Below are 20,646 nucleotides of genomic sequence, written 5' to 3'. Positions count from 1 at the left end.
GCGGTTGCCCCAACTTATTTAATTTCGCAGAGCCCGACCGCGAACCCTCAACTCTGCTTGCGCGGAAAATGGGTAGAAATCGGGAAAGCGACATGGGTCAGGCCAGGTTAAATAGCATCTTGTTGCCGTATTTAATTATCGAATGCAGCGGCAACAGTTGCCTCGTGCAGAACGACATTTGCTCAAACTCCTCACGTCCACCGCGACCCGGCAATGCGGGCTTAGCAGATTTTTGCCCGAAAATATTCTGTGTATAATTTATGGTCTGCAAGGGATTTGAACCAGGCCTTAGTTGGGGCTAACGAATGCGCATACGTGCGCCCACGTAGCCCCCAAGATAAGGGGACGAACTATGCGGGACGCATGTTAGGCGGGAGATGTGAACTACGTGTATATTTTCGAATCGTCCTCAAGTGGCGGTCAGGGGGAACGTGTTAACAAGGGATTTCCAACTGAGCCCGGTGCGATGGAGCCTGTCCTTGCGTCAGTGGCTTGATATTCTAATTTTGGGTTATAAAATTAAAAGGCGAGATAAACTACTGCGCGGCATGTTTTCTTCTAAAATACGGGGGGGGGCTTTTTCCATTGAAAAATGTCTCTAATACCATTTCAACACCAACTATTACTATTAATGGTACTATTACAATTTGTTGTATTACAAAAAAATGTTTTCTGGACGTAGGCTCAGAGCGTTGGTGAAAGAACTTAACAGGTTTGACAGATACAAAGTATGTACATACGTAGGACAATTGTATACTACATTATTTGTTAACTAATTTTAATTGAAAAGACAGAAAATCGTGTGTCGGGAAACCCAAAAAAAATCCTTATTTTTATTTTACTACCAAAGATTGTATTTTAGTAAATAAATATTTAGGATAGGCACCTAAATAGAATGCTTTGTGGAAGGTCCGAAAACTCAGTTATTCTCAACTCAAATAAAAAAAAAAAAAAACAAAAAAAAAACAGTTTCAACTATTTTTATTTTATTTAAATAAAACTTTTTATTTAAAAAAAAACACATTAACATTTTAACACATTAATAATGTATGAATTATTTAAAAAATTAATGTTTTAAACGCTCACTAATACATTTTGTGCCATTAAAAAAAATTATGAAAATAAATTTTGCTCGCAAATAGATTACAAAATTTAATCATGTTACTGAAATTCTATTAAAATCATCAATACTGATTACAACATTAACATAATTAAATTGAACGGAAAGCCTCTTGTACAGTACCTAGTAGTTTCAAATTCGATTTGGCGGGTTTTCTGGCCTATAATTAAATAATTTTACACATTTCACGCAAAGCTGAGCTTGGACTGCATTCATCCGGGATAGAGTTCAAATTCCATTGTCGGATCAGGGGGCTTATAGCACGAGTTCCTCCGGGCGCAATTAAACTCTGGAATTTCATTACAAAATTCGCTGGCATTCGCCAGATGCCAGCTGTCTTCCGGTTCCACCGGAAGCCTTCTTTTTGGGAAGGGGGCGCTTGCAATCAACTCCTTCGCATTTGAGGCCTTTCACTTAAGTGAAGTGGTTCATTTGGTTCATTTCTTTTCCGCCCTCCGCGGAAATATTTCCTCTTAGTTAATTTTACTTTGAAATCTTCTCGTTAAACGACCATTATCCTTGCGGAGTCAGTTTTCCCAGCCCTACTCCCGGTCAGGGCTCGGACCCTTGGACCGAGTTGATTTCCGGTCAAGCGGGAGCTGCCTGGCCCAAATGGCGGAAACGTAATTTGGCTTTTGGCCATTATTTTCGGTTCGGACCACAAACACCCCATCTACAGCGGATTGGTTTCGAGGGGTGGATGGACGAGCCGGTGGTCTGGGCCTCATCATAATCGAAGCCACGAAATTGAAGTAGTCCGGCAAAATGTGGTTTCCGTTCCAAGCTGATTGGCTTCCGTTTCCGCAAATTTTTGGAAAAGTTGGCGCCGATTTTGGGCTGCTTTCGGGTAGTTTAAGCCCGACTTTTATTGTTTCTGTTTTTGGCGAATAGGCATCAAAGGATTTTAGGACCAGTTGATTAGGTTCCAAGCTCATTTTGCGCACATACTGCTCAAGAATAACTGAGTCCTGGTCACTGGTAAAGAGAAACTTTATTGGGCCATTGACCATGTAATGCCTTTAAGATTGATAAGATAAGTTCATGACATACTGACATACATATCAGTATTAAGTTTCAATTGAAAATTAAAAACAAGAAGGAAAGCTAACTTCGGGCGGAGCCGAAGTTTATATACCCTTGCAGTTAAAACCGGATATAGTTGGCCGATTCCGGTCGTTCCGACTTATATACTGCGTGCAAAGGAAAGAAGGGTGTGTGCAAAGTTTCAAGTCGATAGCTTTAAAACTGAGAGACTAGTTCGCGTAGAAACAGACAGACAGACAGACGGACATGCTTATATCAACTCAGGAGGTGATCCTGATCAAGAATATATATACTTTATAGGGTCGGAGATGTCTCCTTCACTGCGTTGCACACTTTTGACCAAAATTATAATACCCTCTGCAAGGGTATAATAAGAAAGAAAAACTTACTTTGACCGCAGTCGACATAATTATACCCTGCACTGGCAAGGTTTCAAATCCCAGCATTTACCAAAAACAACATTGTCAGTTTTTTATACCCTTGCAGAGCTGTGTAGGAACGCCTTAGGCCCTTTGTGGCAAGGCAGACAAAAACATCTAGTCGCTTGGACCCGTGGAAGTAGGAGCTGTCCCATAATCTGTGTACGGGTAGCCTTTCGCAGTAGAAAACAAAGCTTGCATCGAAATACAGTTTTTCAAATAATATTTCGAACTCTAAATACCCAATACTGTTGCCGAAGAATATTGAATGTTACGTCCTCGCCAGTATGTAAATATTTAACGTGAACATGTCGAGCCAGTAGATCCGCTAAAGATGATTGTTTCTGGATCAAGATAGGATGCTTAATTGATGCATAACTCCTTGTAGGTCCATATAGGGTGTGAAGTGACTTAGTTAGGACTTGATGGGAAGTTGGCCACCCTTTTCTATCAGTAGATACTTCTTTGAAAACTCCTTTTGTTGGACGTGTTGATTAAAGCAAAATCGTGTGTCCTCTAGTTCGTGTGTCCAAAATCGTGTGTCCATCGTCCAGTCAACGCCTCGGGAATTGGCTCATCCCAACGAAGCTCTGAAGTCCAGCTCTCCTGAAATAGTAGCTTCAGCAAGACAGTTGCTGGAGCTATTGGGCCGAGTGGATCGTAATTCCGTGATAAGTCGGACAGCAGTTCTAAGTCGGTTAGAGAAGTCCGTTTGGCGGTCGGAAGGAACTGGACAAACAGTTCATCCTTCAGAGGTTCCAATGAATCCCAAGTATTTCTACTGTTGGGTGATCAGGCGAGTTGGTATAGAGTTGGCTAGGATCATAAAATCGGTCGTCTTCTGGGATGGTTTCTAGAAAGCACTTACAGCTTAAGCTCCACTTAGTTTATAGTGAGCTTTGTCTAACCGTTAAATCAAGTCCTTCTTAATGCCACCTTAATAGTGTTAATAGTGTTGGCATCAGTTGAGATGTCATCTACATAAGCATCGTTGTTTTAAAACGATCATGGCGAGGATGCAAGTCCACAAGCTACTGTTAGCAGTCTAAAGTGACGACTCGGCTGCGTCTTCTCAGTTCGCCAAATGATGCGTTGAAAATTCATGAGTTTCTTGCAACTCCTATTTCAATATCCTAAAAAAAACATGTCGAAAAACATGCCTAAATCGCAAAAAACCTCAATAAGATCGGCCTGAATAGGTGGTCGACAATGTGTAGGCGATCGTTGAGTGATTTTCTTAGGCGAAGCTGGTCTTTCCAGAACCATCGAACACAACTAACCATCAAATAGAAGAATCTGTTTAAGAACCTGTGATTATCCAACCAAAGACTGTATTGAATGCACATGGATAGTCCGTACCAAAATCTCTTCTTTCTCCGGTGTATAAGTTCTACAGCTGGCTGGCTCCAATGAGAACGTCGATTGGACCGGGCGTGCTGAACGAAGAATCAGCCAACGGGAGCGCACAAATTTCCTTTCATGGTAGAGAAGATGTGTCGATAGAGTGAGCCGGCAACGAGGTCGTCAATGATGATAATATATACATACATACGAATTGAAGTTTATTGCGTGCTTGGAATGCAGAGATTAAAGATTAAACAGAGCGCGTCCAAGAATAACACCAGCGCTGTTGGCGGCAATACCCATGACAGAGATTCGAGCATAAGTTAAATGAAAGCTTCCGATGCCAAGGTAATGGTGAATCCTGTGTCCAGTAACATTCGGCATGTGGTAGTCCTGCCCCCAAGTCGACATTCATGTCGAAAGTACGTCGGGTATCTAGGTTCCATCCCACAAATCAAGGGCATCGGTACAGTTGATGGGCTTGATTGCACGCGATTCACGAACATGTATCGAAAATGTATCTTGCGTGCAACGTAGCAGCTGATCGTCTAACTTGCGGGACTCTGGAGTGTTGACAAGAATTGCGCGTTAGTAGCACTGCTCTTGCTGAAATCCGTGAACTCGTTTCAACCTGAACTGAACTCGTTAGCTTTCGAAGAGTACTGATGCTTCCCCCTGTGGCGCTGGGAAGTGTCATGAAGTTGTTTTTGTTTGAACCAAAAAGCCTTTTGGTTGAATCACACTTCGCATGGTAAATAAGATTAAGGTGAGGCTCTATACAATTCCCCCTCCACAAGAGCGAAATTATTAAAATATCCCGAATCAAATGTGTTGGCGGCGATCAGGCTCGAAGGACCAGAAAATTTGTATGATTATAAATCGAACCACCGAATGAATTACATCTGTAGTTTGAATAATCTAATCTAGATTCACCGAATCTTTAATAGTTTCAATATATTTCCGATGCGATTAATATCAATTGCTTAAGGACTCCTCTCAGTGCATTATTTTAAAAGTCCTTAAAACTGCAGACAGAAGTAGCCCAAGTAGGCAAAGCAATGTCAAATCCTTTTCTTTCTTTATTTCTTTAGTGGGGCCTGGCATTTTTATTGCTCTACACATTCGCCATGTCTAAGGACATCAAATATGTATTTGAGATGGAAATTTAAAACCTTATTACAGGCAGAGCCGGGCTAAGAAAAAATATAAATATTTTATGGCGAAAATATTGCAGCCCGGATAGGGACAATATATGCACAACTGACCCAAGTGCTGGCACGGACACAGCCTGGACCTCGCCTAAATCTAAGCGGCGGCCAAGAGCCAGCGGGTTCCACACTCTGCCCAACTCCTGCACTGTCCCCCTGTCTTCTTTTTAAATTGTGTAACAAATTGTTCCCCGGGGACGAATTTGGATTAAGTAAAAAAAGGGTTTATTTACGATGCCATACATAACGGCCGTTCGGTCCGTTTCGACCGCCTGCCCGTTCAGTCCGTCCGCCTTTCGTTGGTCCTTTTTTTATTACGTGCCCAATACTCAATTTGGCCATATTTAAATTCATCGTCTATTTCAGCCAGCCGGCGGCCATTTCGTATGCACATGGAGAAGGCAAGCTCCCTGGAGTAGTGGCCAGATCTATTGAATTGTTATTCGAATTGAACTTTGAGGTTGAATTCGCTTCATTTTTGCGTTATTTATTATGCCCAAAGCTGGGTCCCAGGCACTCACCCACCCGCCTGGGTGCTTGAAGAGTGTTGAAGGAAAATGAAATACAGCCGGGCTCGGGGTAGACCCCAAAAATATTATCTGAAAATGGCAAGTCCGATATAAATTTCGGCCATAGGTGGGCAAAACTTGTTTACACAAATTCTTGCCACTCTTTCGGTTTCTTTCGGGACCTCCTGCCACTCCACATCGTTCTTGTCCGGCAGGCGCCGAGCAGAAATTTACAAACAATTTAGTTGCGACGCGACGAGCTGGCATCTTGATAATATTTCGATTTATGCCACCGAACTCGGCTTTCCCCATTACTGTATAAACAGAGGCGTAGTCGGCGAAGGGATTTTTCAAAGGGTTTTGCATTTACTCGAACAAGACACAAAAACATATCCAAGTTTTTATTATGCTCGAATTCCCATGGCTCTATCAGGAGAATAAAAGTTTTCGCGGAAGAGCACTCCGACAAAAATTGCCAACGGGCGATGCAAAAAAAATTCGGAATATTTCTGTGAGTTCAATATACATCTTTCATTTCGCACAGAGAATGGTGACCTAAAAATATTACAAAAATATTGTATATTTACATTATTTTATTTGAATAGATATTTTATCTAATCATTTTAATATATATCTATACTGAAAGAATTTAAAATATTGTTTCTAATTCCGTTCCAACGTGCGAACTTCTTTTCTCAGTGCATCGAAAACTCTTTGTTTTTACTTGTTCGGGCCCCGAAAACTTTTCGGTTGAACTTTTTTGCGGTTGTCCGCCCACAGAATCCAAAACCCCAGGCTGTCACACACGGTAAACTTCAAACTGTAACGAGACGGAACTGATGTCACCTGAGCTGGCTGCCAAGGCTTTTGCGCTCAATTTGACAGACACCAGGATGCCTGGATGGGATTGTAGAACCGGAGTCGAGCGTCAGGAGTTAGGAGTCGTGACAAAGGGATGCTGAGATGCAATTGCAATCATCGCGGATGAGCTCGTAACTATGTTCGAAGCCGAGACATTAGTCCAGACCTGTGACAGGTACATTTATGTATTTGATAGACCCCGAGAAGATTGTGGAAAAATTTTATGGATTTATATAACCAATTTCATAGGAAAACTTATCTTAAATTAATGATCTTGCGACGCGAATCGTAAAGTACTAAAATATCAAAATAAACCACATCTTTTTTTTTGGTATACTTTATAAGCTTAATGATTTGAACTGTAGAAATTTAACTAAATAATTTTACTACTTTGAGTGTTTTTGAAAGAGAAAACAAACCGAAACTATGTAAAATTAGTCCCAAAAAAGTGTTTTTAAAAATTATACAACTGCAAGGTCAAACCAAAGCCATGTCAATTCATTAAAAAAAATTGTACGCTATTGATATTCCTTTTGAGTCCCCATGACTAAACCAAATTTGTAACAACATCCAGATAAGATAGGAGAACAAAAATAAATAAAATTAAAGATTTAAAAAAAGAACAAGAATATCTGTTCTTGCGTGTGCCAGACAAGCCAGTGATAGCGTTTGGGTCATTTGGTCGAGAAGCTTCGTGCATCCAGTAGTGCAGCGTGTTAAAAGAATTGTTTCGCTAACCCAAAAAAAAGTTATTCTAATAAAGAATTTTATAATTTTCTGAATTTTTTATTTCAGTTGTTTAAATTGTCTGTTTTATAAAAAACAAGAAAGGAAAGATAACTTCGGGCGAAGCCGAAGTTGATATACCCTTGCAGTTAAAACCGGATATATATCGCAACCATCGGATTTAGTTGGCCGATCCCTATGATATTTGGTAGGTTGGATCAACTGACCAAAAATAGAATCTGTATTAAATTCCAGCATTCTATCTTCAAAAACACGAAAGTTGGGTCATTTCCGATCGTTCAGTTATATGACAGCTATAGGATATAGTCGGCCGATCCTTATGAAATTTGGCACGTCGTATTGTTTTGCCAAAAATAGCTCTCATGTTAAATTTGAACTCTCTAACTCTAAAAACACCAAAGTTATACCATTTCCGATCAATCAGTTATATGGCAGCTATAGGATATAGTCGGCCGATCCCGGTCGTTCCGACTTATATACTGCGTGCAAAGGAAAGAAGGGTGTGTGCAAAGTTTCAAGTCGATAGCTTTAAAACTGAGAGACTAGTTCGCGTAGAAACGGACAGACAGACAGACAGACAGACGGACAGACGGACAGACAGACATGCTCATATCAACTCAGGAGGTGATCCTGATCAAGAATATATATACTTTATAGGGTCGGAGATGTCTCCTTCACTGCGTTGCACACTTTTGGACAAAATTATAATACCCTCTGCAAGGGTATAATAACTAGCATGACTATGTTGGATCCAAGAGGCTAAAGCGAAAGAGTAAGTCCAAAGAACCATTTCAATAGATCTTGACGGAGGATTTTAATCATTACCCAAGAGTTCCACTTCAAACTCTAAAAAATGTTTGATTAACATCGACGAGAGCATAACGTGAGAGCACGAAAATTTAAGTTTCTTTAAATATGATAACCTGATTATTTTGGAGAACCAATATTTTTCGAAAACTGTTCATTGAAATCATTCATAATTGTATGATTTCATAATATCATTCATAATTGTATGAAACATTATAGAAATGTCACACACTCAAAGAAACATTACAAAACATTAAAAGCACATTTCTGAAAAATAACTAAACCAAATCCGAATAATTATATTTTAACACATTTAAAAAATCATTATAGATACATTTCAGATACATGTGAAAACTTTCAGTAATGTTTCATAAAAATGCATACACTTTTTTTAACCTAACATGCCAGGTGTATGAGTTAACCGCAAGTCTTATCAACAAAGAACTTTCAATTATTTAAACTCAAGGCCTATTATAAGTTTGATGATTTAGTAATTAGCAAAATCCACGCAAAAGGGACCACTTAACTGAAATGCGGAAATTAAGGACACATCACATTAGCCAGCGATGCGAGCAACAGCGTTCGAGGACTCGCAGGACTCGAAGGACGCGGAGTGCTCCCTGGTTTCTTTGGTTTTTCGCCGCCTTTTTTGTGAGGCAATTAGTACGCCCTGCTGCACTCGCCACCGCAACGTACCGCATCGCACCGAGGGACCTTGGCAGCCGTATTCCGGCCGCAGAGAACAAAATCCGGATCCGACAAGGAGCTGCATAAAGCGCACATTGAAAATTAATTGCGCCTCTCCTCGGTGTGAGTATATATTTGTGTGCAGGTATGTGCGTGAGAACCAAACCGCAGGAGCGGGAGCAGGAACAGGAACAGGATTCAGTGCAGGAGCCACCTTCACCAGCACTCCCGCCTCCAATACCACTTTGGCCGCATGGTATGCCTTTTATGAAAAATTAATTTCCTTTTTGTACCGCAATAATATTCCCCTTTGTCCGTGAAAATTCCCCTTGACTGCGCTGTGACGCGGATCGTATGATTAATTTTTTGTCCCGGTCCTTCAAGATTTTTTCGGAATTCGCAGTGCTCGCTCTCTTGTGTGCAAGAATATTTGGTTGCCAATTCTTAATCCTTCCATCCCAATTAACTTTAACTCGCATTTTATCGACTCGAGAGTAAAGAAATTGCGAAGTGAGATACATACTTGTGACCCGAGTATTTTGCTTAAAAATGGTCATTGCACACCATTAACCAGCACTACCACCTGTATTTCGTTAGAAATGTGATGTTATCCTTGGGCAGGTTTTCCATTTTGGGAAAGTCTGCTCTCAAACATGCACTCGTAATACCACAAAACTTCTCGCTCTGTTTGGTTTTGGCACAAGTGCGGCAGCTTGGGCAACACTTTCTTTTTGCACCGCAACAAACAATGCATATTTTTGCAACACCACCACACCAGGATACGACGAAACTAGTGCTCTCCCTGGCCAAGTCCTTGGAAAACTTTTCACACCACCCTGCGCCTCGGGTGGGCTTCTTTACGAAATTCTTTTTCCAGAGCCTTCGCCACCCACCAGCTCACATTAGAGAAGGAACCGCAGAAAATTATGCACCACAATAAGAGAGTTTGAAATGCATTTGAAAGACAAGTGAATCTTGTCAAGTGGCAGGACAGGACTCGGAAGCCGGGTGCTGGGAGCCAGCAGCCGCTCGGAGCACTTGAGTCGGTGCTTTAATCAAAAGTCAAATATTTCATGCCAGCCGGACAGGCTCTAGAAAATCCCGCGTGGGAGCTGTCGGTGGTGGTGGGAGTTGGAGTGGGGGCTGGTGATGTGTGGAGGAGTCCTGGTGAGTGTGTGGAGCATCTGCTGTCGTGATGCAAATGCAGCCATTGCTAACCCGTACAATAGACATTGCCGTCAACGGCTCGTCTTTCCCTTCACTGGGAAAACCATAACAGCCTCCACATTCTCACAGCCTGCACAGAGAGAAAGAGGAGCGACAAGGAAAGTTAATTTTAATTAGGTAAATTTTTTAGTTTTAGTTAATTTTTTGAAATTAAATATTCCTATAGGATTAAGATAAAGAGACCTTCACTTTTGTTTAAATATACTCCTTTAAAAGGATCCAACTTGACGTCCAGAAAATGGCAACATTAACTACACTTTGTATAATAATAGCACTAATTATGAGATTACTTATAAAACATAGACCGTTTTGGTCGTTTTTTATATATAGTACTATTGATAATGACAATAATTGCTTAAGTTTATTGTTTCTTGGATACGAACTAGATACTATATACACTTATTGGTTAGTAAGTAGATAATGGCATGGCATGGGGTTTGTTTTTAATCTTCGCCATTGTCTCTAATTCATGTCTTTAGCTTTACATATGTAATATATATATAGTATATTATATTTTGTATTTGGATCCCAGTTTATCCTGGGATAAATCTCGATACTCTTTATTTATTATACATCTCTCGATTCGATCCGTAAGTTACACGGCAGCGTGCCTTAATCTAAACGGCTCGAGGAGAAGAATCTAAAGGAGAGCTTATGCGTTCCAATTATGTTATATGTTAAACGGTTTCAAAAAATGATAAAAAAAAACAAATATGTATCTTAAAAAATAATGAACTTTTAACATATAAAACCTATTTGGAACTCGCTCAATTAGGTCCTAGACATTTCTCTAAGTGACCCTGTGCTCACAGGATCAGAGTGAAGCCGAGGCTTCGGATGTGCCCCGGCATGCCTGGGCACTTGCAGCCACTTCGGACGACCCCCTCCTGGCTCGTGACTCCGGCGTGGACCCCCTCGCATTCCCGGAGCTGGCTGCTTTCATGGAAATTACATTTTTGCATTGCCGTTGTCGTCGTTGACGCTGCTGCTGCTACTCAAGTAAATGCAAATATTTCTCATTTCTCTTACGAAAATTGTCAAATGTATTCAAAAATGTGCGCCGCATGCGAAATCTTTTTGAATATGTATGCCCCTGTCTCCGCTCGGGTCTGTATCTATTTCTGTCCCGATTCTTTATTTGGATTCCAATGCAAATCAGAGATGCAGGGATTTTAGTGCTTAAAATTACATGACCAACTCGTATGAGATTCGCCTTTCTGCACAGATATTTTTTCTCATTTTTTCCGGTTTAACTTGTTTTATTAAATATTTATATTTTTATACCCTAGCAGAGGTTACTATAATTTTGGTCGAAGTTGTGTCAAATAAATATATTATTGATCAGGATCACCTTCTGAGTTGATATAAGCATGTCCGTCTATCCATCTGTCTGTTTCTACGTACATAAACTAGTCTTTCGGTTTTAAGCCAATCAATTTGAAAGTATATAAGTAGTATATAGGTCGGAACGACCGGGATCGGCCGCCTATAGCCACGTAACTGATTGATCGGAAATTGTGTAGATTTGGTTTGTGTGGCAAAATAATACGACTTACAAAATCATAAGAATCAGCCGACTATAGCCTATGGTATGGTATTGGAAAAAATACGAACTTTGGTATTTTTGAAGATGGAAGCTTGGACTTTTTTTTTATATTTTTTATTGTAATAAATTGGTTTTATTTTAATATTCTCATTAGGATCGGCCCACTATATCCGATGTTTGCGATATATATCCGGTTTTTGCTGCAAGGGTATATCAACTTCGGCTCCGCTCGAAGTTAGCATTTCTTTTTTGTTTGATTTTCTTTATGATATATTCAACACAAAGGACTATTTTGAATCTACACTTTATTTCACAAAATATTATAAATTTGTTTAATAAATTGGCCAAAAGGATTCGCATATGATTTGCAAATGCATCTAAAAAATCAAAATTGCGGGTTGTGGCTTCAGTCCAATTGGAAGGTTGCGGCCAGCGCATGTTTTAATTAAACTAATTGCCTGAAAACCAAAGCCTAAGTCCTGATTTTAATTATTTTAAATATTACAAAGAGAAATTTATTAATTATGAAGTGGGTTCTGCATGATACTCGTTTTTATGCTTAATTGGCATATAAACCAAAATTTTTTCGGAGTTTTAAAAGGGTATGTCTTTGTATTAGACTTAACGACTTTTGTTATTATTTGTTGAAGTGCCTAAGGGACGAAGCCCATCCTTGAAAGGTTTTTCTTGCTGGGCTTTACAAAAGGTTATCTTATAAAATTTTATGGGCATTAAACCAACTAAAAACAAGAAAGCAAAGCTAACTTCGGGCGGAGCCGAAGTTGATATACCCTTGCAGCTAAAACCGGATATATATCGCCAACATCGGATATAGTTGGCCGATCCTTATGGGAATATGAATATATAATCCAATTTATTACAATACAAAATCTAAAAAAAGTCTCAAGCTTCTATCTTCAAAAATACCAAAGTTGGTATTTCTACCAAAAACCATTTCCGATCGTACAGTTATATGTCAGCTATAAGATATAGTCAACCGATCGTTATGAAATTTGGTAGATCGGATTAACTGACCAAAAATAGAATGTGTACCAAGTGCCAGCTTTCTATCATCAAAAACACGAAAGTTGGGTCATTTTCGATCGTTCAGTTATATGGCAGCTATAGGATATAGTCGGCCGATCCTTATGAAATTTGGCATGTCGTATTATGTTGCCAAAAAAAGCTCTCACCTAAAATTTGAACTCTCTAACTTTAAAAACACCAAAGTTATACCATTTCCGATCAATCAGTTATATGGCAGCTATAGGATATAGTCGACCGATCCGGGCCGTTCCGACTTATATACTGCGTGCAAAGGAAAGAAGGATGAGTGCAAAATTTCAAGATGATAGCTTTAAAACTGAGAGACTAGTTCGCGTAGAAACAGACAGACGGACAGACAGACGGACAGACAGACGGACAGACGGACAGATCATATCAACTCAGGAGGTGATCCTGATCAAGAATATATATACTTTATAGGGTCGGAGATGTCTCCTTCACTGCGTTGCACACTTTTGACCAAAATTATAATACCCTCTGCAAGGGTATAACAAAACCCAGGGTCTTGTTTTTAACTTTATTGATTTGTATTGTATATTTTGAGCAAAGAGAAGAAGTTGTCGCAATTAATTTGAAACAAATGCATTATTATTTCCACACAATTTAATTGCCTAATTGATTTTCCCATTCGCTGGTATCGGGGAGGACTACCCAGGCAGACAGATAATTCGCTGATATTTTCATTCAACTTGTTATTCATTTTCAGAGAAACAAACAGTCGGGAGTGCTGCACAATGGCGCATGGCCGGCTGTTCAAAAATGAATGCAAATGCGAGTGTAATTAAATAAATTAATTAAGCGACCATGGAAGGACAAAAGCGACATTTGAATGAAAGAGGTGCCATAAAAATAATCGCAACTGAAACAACACAGTTCGACTCTTTTCTGCTAAATTGATATTGTTGAATTATAAAACGCTGGACGGGGGAGAGAATCCATTTTTAATATTATATTTCTTAGCCCGAATGTCTGCGAACCAAAAATATGATTTACACTTGTTTTGCAAGAAACCGTTTCTGTATTCAATATCGCATTATTTATGGGCGAGCAATAAAAGCAACGACGTTCTCAGCAGTCCTTTGAAAAGCTCCCAACAACTAGAAATGCGGCAACAAAACTATAAAATATTTACACCCTGCATGGGCAGTGTCCGTTGCCTATAGATTGATACACATTTTTCATCTTTCTGCAACCAAACGGCAATAAATACAATTCGAACACAAATATTTTATGGTATTTGTAATCCGATCTCATCCATAAATTCTGGCTATGGTTTCTTTCTCTAAATTGTTTTTCTGCAAATTCAATTGCTTACAAATTATCCTTTGATTTGGAGGGAAAAAGTAACTAAAGTAAAATTTATCCAAAATGTACTTAATAAATATCGTGGGACCCATTTCCAAATGGCTATTTTATTGACCCTAATCATATCGGAAATGCCTTATCAAAAACTCTTATATTGTATGCGCTCTACCTCTTGAAATCAGGAGGCGAGTCAGTTAGAGTCCACACGACCACAAAGCGACAGCCCCTTGTACTGCTGCCTGCCTCTGAGCCACAAAGATAAAACTGTGGAAAATTCTGGTGGTGAGTTCAGAAACAAAGCGCTGAATAAGACCAACCCCGTTAGGAGACTGTTAAGTTGCAGAGGAAAATAATCCAATAATAATATTTCGAAAAAATTAAAAAAAAATTGTTAGGTTCACACGAGAGGTAATTTTTGCAATTTTTTACAAAGAGAACTGAAACTGAGTGACAATTACTTAGTGTATTATTACACTTATTTAAGTAGAAGCCACTTTTAGAAAGACAATAGAATAACTAACAAGCTTTTATCTTCAAAAATAGCAAAGTTGGTATTTTTAATAAATATCATTTTCGATCGTTCAGTTATATGGCAGCTATAAGATATAGTCGGTCGATCGTTATAAAATTTAGTACGTCGTATAATTTTCCAAAAAAAATGCATACATACAAAATTCGAACATTACATGGCTGCATTATGATATAGTCGGCCGGTCCCGGCCGTTCCGACTCTTGTAGTGCGTGCAAAGCAAAAAAGTTTTAAGTCGATAGCTTTAAAACTGAGAGACTAGTTCGCGTAGAAACAGACAGGCGGACAGACGGACATGCTTATATCAACTCAGGAGGTGATCCTGGTCAAGAATATATATACTTTATAGGGTCGAAGATGTCTCCTTCACTGCGTTGCACACTTTTGGACAAAATTATAATACCCTTTGCAAGGGTATAAAAAAACTAATGGCATTCATCTTTCTTAGAGGTTTATTAGAAATTATCATTTTTGGAATTCCGTACAGATTATATTTTTGGTCAGTTCATCTGACCTACCAAATTTCATAACGATCCGACTATATCGTATAGCTTATACATATATCATATAACTGAACGATCGGAAATTGTATTTGGTAAAAATACCACCTTTTGTATTTTTGAAGATAGAAGCTAGAGTATTTATTTTAAGATTTTTTATTGTAATAAATTGGTTATATTATGATATTTTCATAATGATCGGCCCACTACGTTCGATTTTTGCGATATATATCCGGTTTTAACTGCAAGGGTATGTCAACTTGGGCTCCGCCCGAAGTTAGCTTTCCTTTCTTGTTTATATACTTTTTTATTTAATATTTTACGCAACATTAGTCCCTTCGTACCATTTACAGCTTTTAAATCTTGTGCATTTCAACTGAAAATTTCGTTTTTCCAATTATAAATGATATTTCAATTAAAACCCTCCTAGCTTATTCCCAGAGACGCTTTGTTCTTCAACTCTGTCAATCAATGTAAATGAAAACCAAACAATTTTATTTGGCCAGCTCAAGCACCAGGCCCAAGCCAAGTCCCCCATGGAGCGGGAGAGTCCTGGTGGGGGGTTAAAAATAGACTCACATCGGCTTAAACTCGAGCTGGCTAGGCCTCCGACTCTTTTCATCCGTCACGGTCCTCCGATCAAATTGAATTGACATGTGGGACTTGGTTTGTATTTTGCCAGGCCAGAGTCAGAGTCGTAGTCGGAGTTTTGGCAAAGCGTCTGCACTGGCCAAAATGCCAGAATGTCGGGATGCCAGGATCCAGAATGCCAAAATGAGCAAAATGCCGGAGCCTCGTGGGCGGGGATCTGAATGAGTCATGTAACTTCCATGTGAACGAACTCCGGCCGCAATAAATTTCAAATGGAACCGAATCCGAAAACTCAGGAACCCATCGCTGCACTTAAGTTTATTTCCTCCTCTCTGCAGAGTCAACACAATCAAATCAACTGCGCCGTTGTGTGGGTGAGTATCTGTGTGTCCTGTCCCATCGCACACTGGAGGTGGGCGGTGCTCCCTGCGGTGATTGTAAGTTCGATTGCAGTGCGTTTATTTGCAAAGACTCCACTGCAAAAGTCAATTGACTCAATAAATTATTTTTAAAGCAATCAAAGCTACTTTTGCAACAAAAATGGAATGGGAAAGTTTGGTATTTCATGTCTGCGGTAATTCCTCCCACATTCAAGTAGTCTCATAGGAGATTGAGCCTGAAAGCTAAAGTTTTGATTTTTAAATGTAAGAGGATATTTGTATAGTTCCAATATTTAATATAGTATATTATATTATATATTTTTATACCCGGTACTCGTAGAGTATCGATAAGATATAGCCATGTCCGTATGAACACGTCGATCTCAGAGACTATAAGGGATAGAGCTATAGGATTTGGAATGGAGACTCCTACAATGCCCATGCAGTTCATGTTTGTTTCAAAATTTAACTTGTGGGTGGAAGAGATGTGTACTCGATGAAACTCGACTATAGCTGTCCTTTCTTGTTTATTTATTGGTTTTTGTATTGTGATGCTTGGCTGTATATAATGTCACCTTTTCAACTAAAATAATCTCTGGCTTCCTACAATTAAACACGAACTGTATTGACAACTACTTGTATTCCCGCAATAACTCAATTCAATTAAACTCAAACATGAACTTATTGTCTGAGGGTGAGATGAATATTAATTTGTCATTAAATGATTACCAGTACAAGGCTTAAAGCCTAAACGCTCGCACCCAGCCTACCTACCTCCAATCGGTTGGGAAACCAATGCAAACCATATGCATTTTGTGTCATTAGTGGTTGCGCCAAGGAATCCGAAATATTTTCAATTACAGAGTCGGGTTTGGTGATTTGCGGGCCGCCCTCGCCGACCTTCCCGTTAGCGCACATGTGGAATTAGCCAAATTATTGAAGTAAACAGGAGGCGAGCCGACAAGTCGTTGTGTTTGCGCTTAAAATTTAATTTCACGCACAATTGAGTTCATGCATAATTTTAGTCCGGGCCGGGTGATAAATTATTCCTATTATTGCACAGGAGGAAGTGGGCGGCTGGTGAGTGCATGGGTTGGTACGGGCGGCAAGGCAAGTAGTTTGCGGAGCCACAAGCTGACCGGCAACCGAGCCCAGTTGCAATGGAGCGCAGGAGCGGTAACAGAAGGCGCCGGATCTGGAGGAGTCAAAGCAGGGACACGGCCAAAATAATGACTCTTTCCCTGTATTGTTCTTGTTGTTGCTGCTGCCTGCCTCGTTGGCTGCGTTCATTAATTCGCTGCCATAAAATCCAGCCAGGGGGCATATTTTGCCCAGCTTGAATTTGCATACTATTTACACTGGAAGAAATTAATTGTCATTACGATTTTGTGTTTAAAAATTATACACATACAATTTCGAATTTATGCCTTTATGATCTAAGTCTGAAATTTCTTATTTTTAAAAAGGCATGCCCCAAATTAGTCTAAAGTCATCCAGACTTCCAAATTTTAACGTTTTTCAGGTGCAGCAAAAGTGGCAAAGGTAGCCGGAACGCAGGCACCTGTTACCGCGCCGCACGAGTCGGGATCCTGGCCAAAACGCCTACAACACATGTCTGCTCATAATTAATGTGTAAATTGTAAAGCTCCGCTAGCCCATTTTCCGGCTTCTACCCTGCCTCTGGCCCACCCTGTCTACCCCCCTTCCTGAACAGTGAAGCCATTCCATTGCGGCCTTGTTGAACAGCGGAGGCAACCAGCGCGACAACTAGAGGGAACATGGGAACGGGTGCTCCGTAGGCCATCGTGGGGTATCCTGGCCCGGTTAATACGAAAACAGCAACAGCCATAAACAAGCCACCAGACCTACCCGCCCCGCTCGAAGTGCGTTATGACGCTGCCCGAGCAAACTTAATTACATCCAAATAGGACGAGTTCACCTGGCGACCGGAGCCCAAATGGCAGGAACAAGGCTCGTTTATTTATGGGTCCCAATTATTTGGTTATGAAAAATCATTTGAAATACATTTCTATTGAGCCTGCGAAGCGATAGATACTAGAATATGTTTTAAATATTTAACTGTCACTTAAAATGACTATTTTGGAACGTATTATGAGAAAAGATTCAGTACCATTAACTTGTGAAATTGATCTTGAATGTTGTTGGTAAGTACACCTACTGCCACAAAATAAAATTCAAGTTCCTAAATTTCAATGCCAGCTTGTGTTTTCCTACACCGGACGTGCAATTTTTAGGTTGATAAAAAGTATTAGGTGGAAAAAATCTATCAAAAAAATATTGAGTGATGTCAAGTTAAAAGGCTCTAACTCCATTAAAAATTACAGAATAGTCCAACCTTAAGGTTCCAATCATCAAGATTAAAGAATTTTGGAAGCCATGTGGAATGTTTTCCACCAAATATAGGAAATATGAAATTATAGAAAATTCAACCACGTTTTCTGGCCAAAAACAATTTTTTGATAGTTAAAGAATTTAAATAATTTTCACTGCATATTCTTCAAAATAGATCAATTTTTAATGTTGCATGCCAGAAATTTCAATAGATAGGGGCTACTGCAAAGAAATCATCTGCTGAAAACAGCTTTTGCTGTTGATGCTTACATTTACTTGAAATATTAAATTTTTAGGGCAAAAAGAGAAACAAAATTTAAATTTTTGAAATTAATACTTATTAGATTGGCTTGTATTATGTGTTTGTGTACGTGAAATGTCGTTTTGTCTTTTTTAATTAGTGAAAATGTAAGGTGTCTAACAAACGATTTTTATAAATTAAATCTAATTTTTAAAAAGAGATTTAAACTAAGTTCAGCCGATTCCATCAAAGAAATACAGTCTATGACATAGACTCTATGTTGTAGATTGTTTAATTTTTTTAGAAATTCCCTTTTTGGAGAAATTTATATTTTAAGGAGTCAATCTCGAAGTCTTTAATGTGAATCTGTTAACTGTGGGACTAATGGAAACCCAATTTCTATAATCTATTTTTGGTACTATATCGATTCTCTATGGCTTTCCAAGTCAACTAACCTATATTGAAGACCTAACTCATGCTTTTTTGCTTAAATTGTAATACAAATATTACAAAAAAAAAATTATATAAAATTATTTAACAAATATTTGCCTGTATTTTGAGGCCCGGGTCCGCACGAAAACAAAATCTTTTTTGAGAGGCCCGGCCCGGCCGCACACGAAACTTTTTCACCAAGGCCCGGGCCCGGCCTGGACCGGCACGCAACTTATTTACACTAAATTTCTAAATTTTTGCTTTATAAGTCGGAACGATGCGGATCGGCCGACTATATCCTATAGCTGCCATATAACTGATTGATCGGAAATGGTATAACTTTAATGTTTTTAAAGATAGATCAAATTTGACACGAAAGCTATTTTTGGCAAAACAATACGACATGCCAAACTTCATAAGGATCGGCCGACTATATCTTATAGCTGCCATATAACTTAACGATGGAAAATGACCCAACTTTCGTGTTAATCTAAGATAGAAAGCTGAAACTTAGTACAGATTCTATTTTTGGTAAGCTAATCCGACCTACCAAATTTCATAACGATCGGCTGACTATATTTTATATAACTGAACGATCGGAAATGGTTTAAAAAATGCACTGTTATGTCTTACTTTGTAAGATTTCGATCAAAATAAATCAATATACAAGATAGAAATTAGTTTAGTTTTGTTAATTTTGGCTAATGTAACTTACTTAAAGTTAAATATGCGGGTCAAGCAGCCGCACGGCGTTTAATGTTTATGTTTAAATAATGTTTTAAATAATGTTTATGTAATGTTTAGTGTAATTATTAGTGTAATGTATATTTATTAGGCTTAAGTTTGTACAAAGGCTTTGTTGATCGCAAGCCGACTCTTTCTCGGCCGCTCGACTCAACAAGCTTTCCATAGAGGTTTTAGCTCGCAGTGTCTAGGTCGGGCCGCCCTCTCCATTATTCGAGAGCTTTAGCTTCGCAGTGACCAGTCGGGCCGCCCTCGCTGTATTTTACTTGAGTCCCTGCATGCACCATAGCCGGTCTATCTGCGGATCATCCGGCTTGATCTGCATGCAGAAATAAACATTTATAACGTTCAATTTAAATACAAAATCGTCTTTTACTTACGGCATTGAAAACGCTTAATGACCAAACAAAGTGTAACCATTTTATTTTAATTTATTTTTATTTTAATCGACCACTGAGCTTCTACTCGATCGAAATGTCTTATAAACTTGGCTTATACTTTGAGGCTATTTATCCGGGGGTGGTGCGCCTCGATCTTTTGCGACATCGAAGACTGTGGTTCTGGTCTCTGCTAAAGGGACTGCCTATCGTATACAACTCTTATACAGGCGTCACTATGAACTAATCTCTTTGTAGTGTGTTTGTTATATTTAATATTTTGATGATATTCCATAGTTTAATTAAATTTAGGTTTGGGCATTGCTCTTCATGCAAATTATACCCATGATGTGTTACAAATTAAATATGGCGCACTATGTATGTATAGCTTCATCATAAGCTGATATGTCACTAAAGCTAGGTACTCGCATGAACTGTCCTTTGTTTTTCAAATCTCTCCGAGGATGCTGAACTCAGATGTCGTGGGCAACAAGGGACCTTCCTGACATGAGCACGCGGTCTGCTTCTTTGGAACCACAGACTGAGAGTCCCACGCCCCCGGGGTTAGTAACATTTGCACTTTTTATTTTTTGTTTTTGCGTTCGGCTGCC

The sequence above is a fragment of the Drosophila bipectinata genome, chromosome 2L (assembly GCF_030179905.1).
Source record: "Drosophila bipectinata strain 14024-0381.07 chromosome 2L, DbipHiC1v2, whole genome shotgun sequence".
NCBI lineage: Eukaryota > Metazoa > Arthropoda > Insecta > Diptera > Drosophilidae > Drosophila > Drosophila bipectinata.
Note: the sequence above shows the minus strand (reverse complement) of the source record.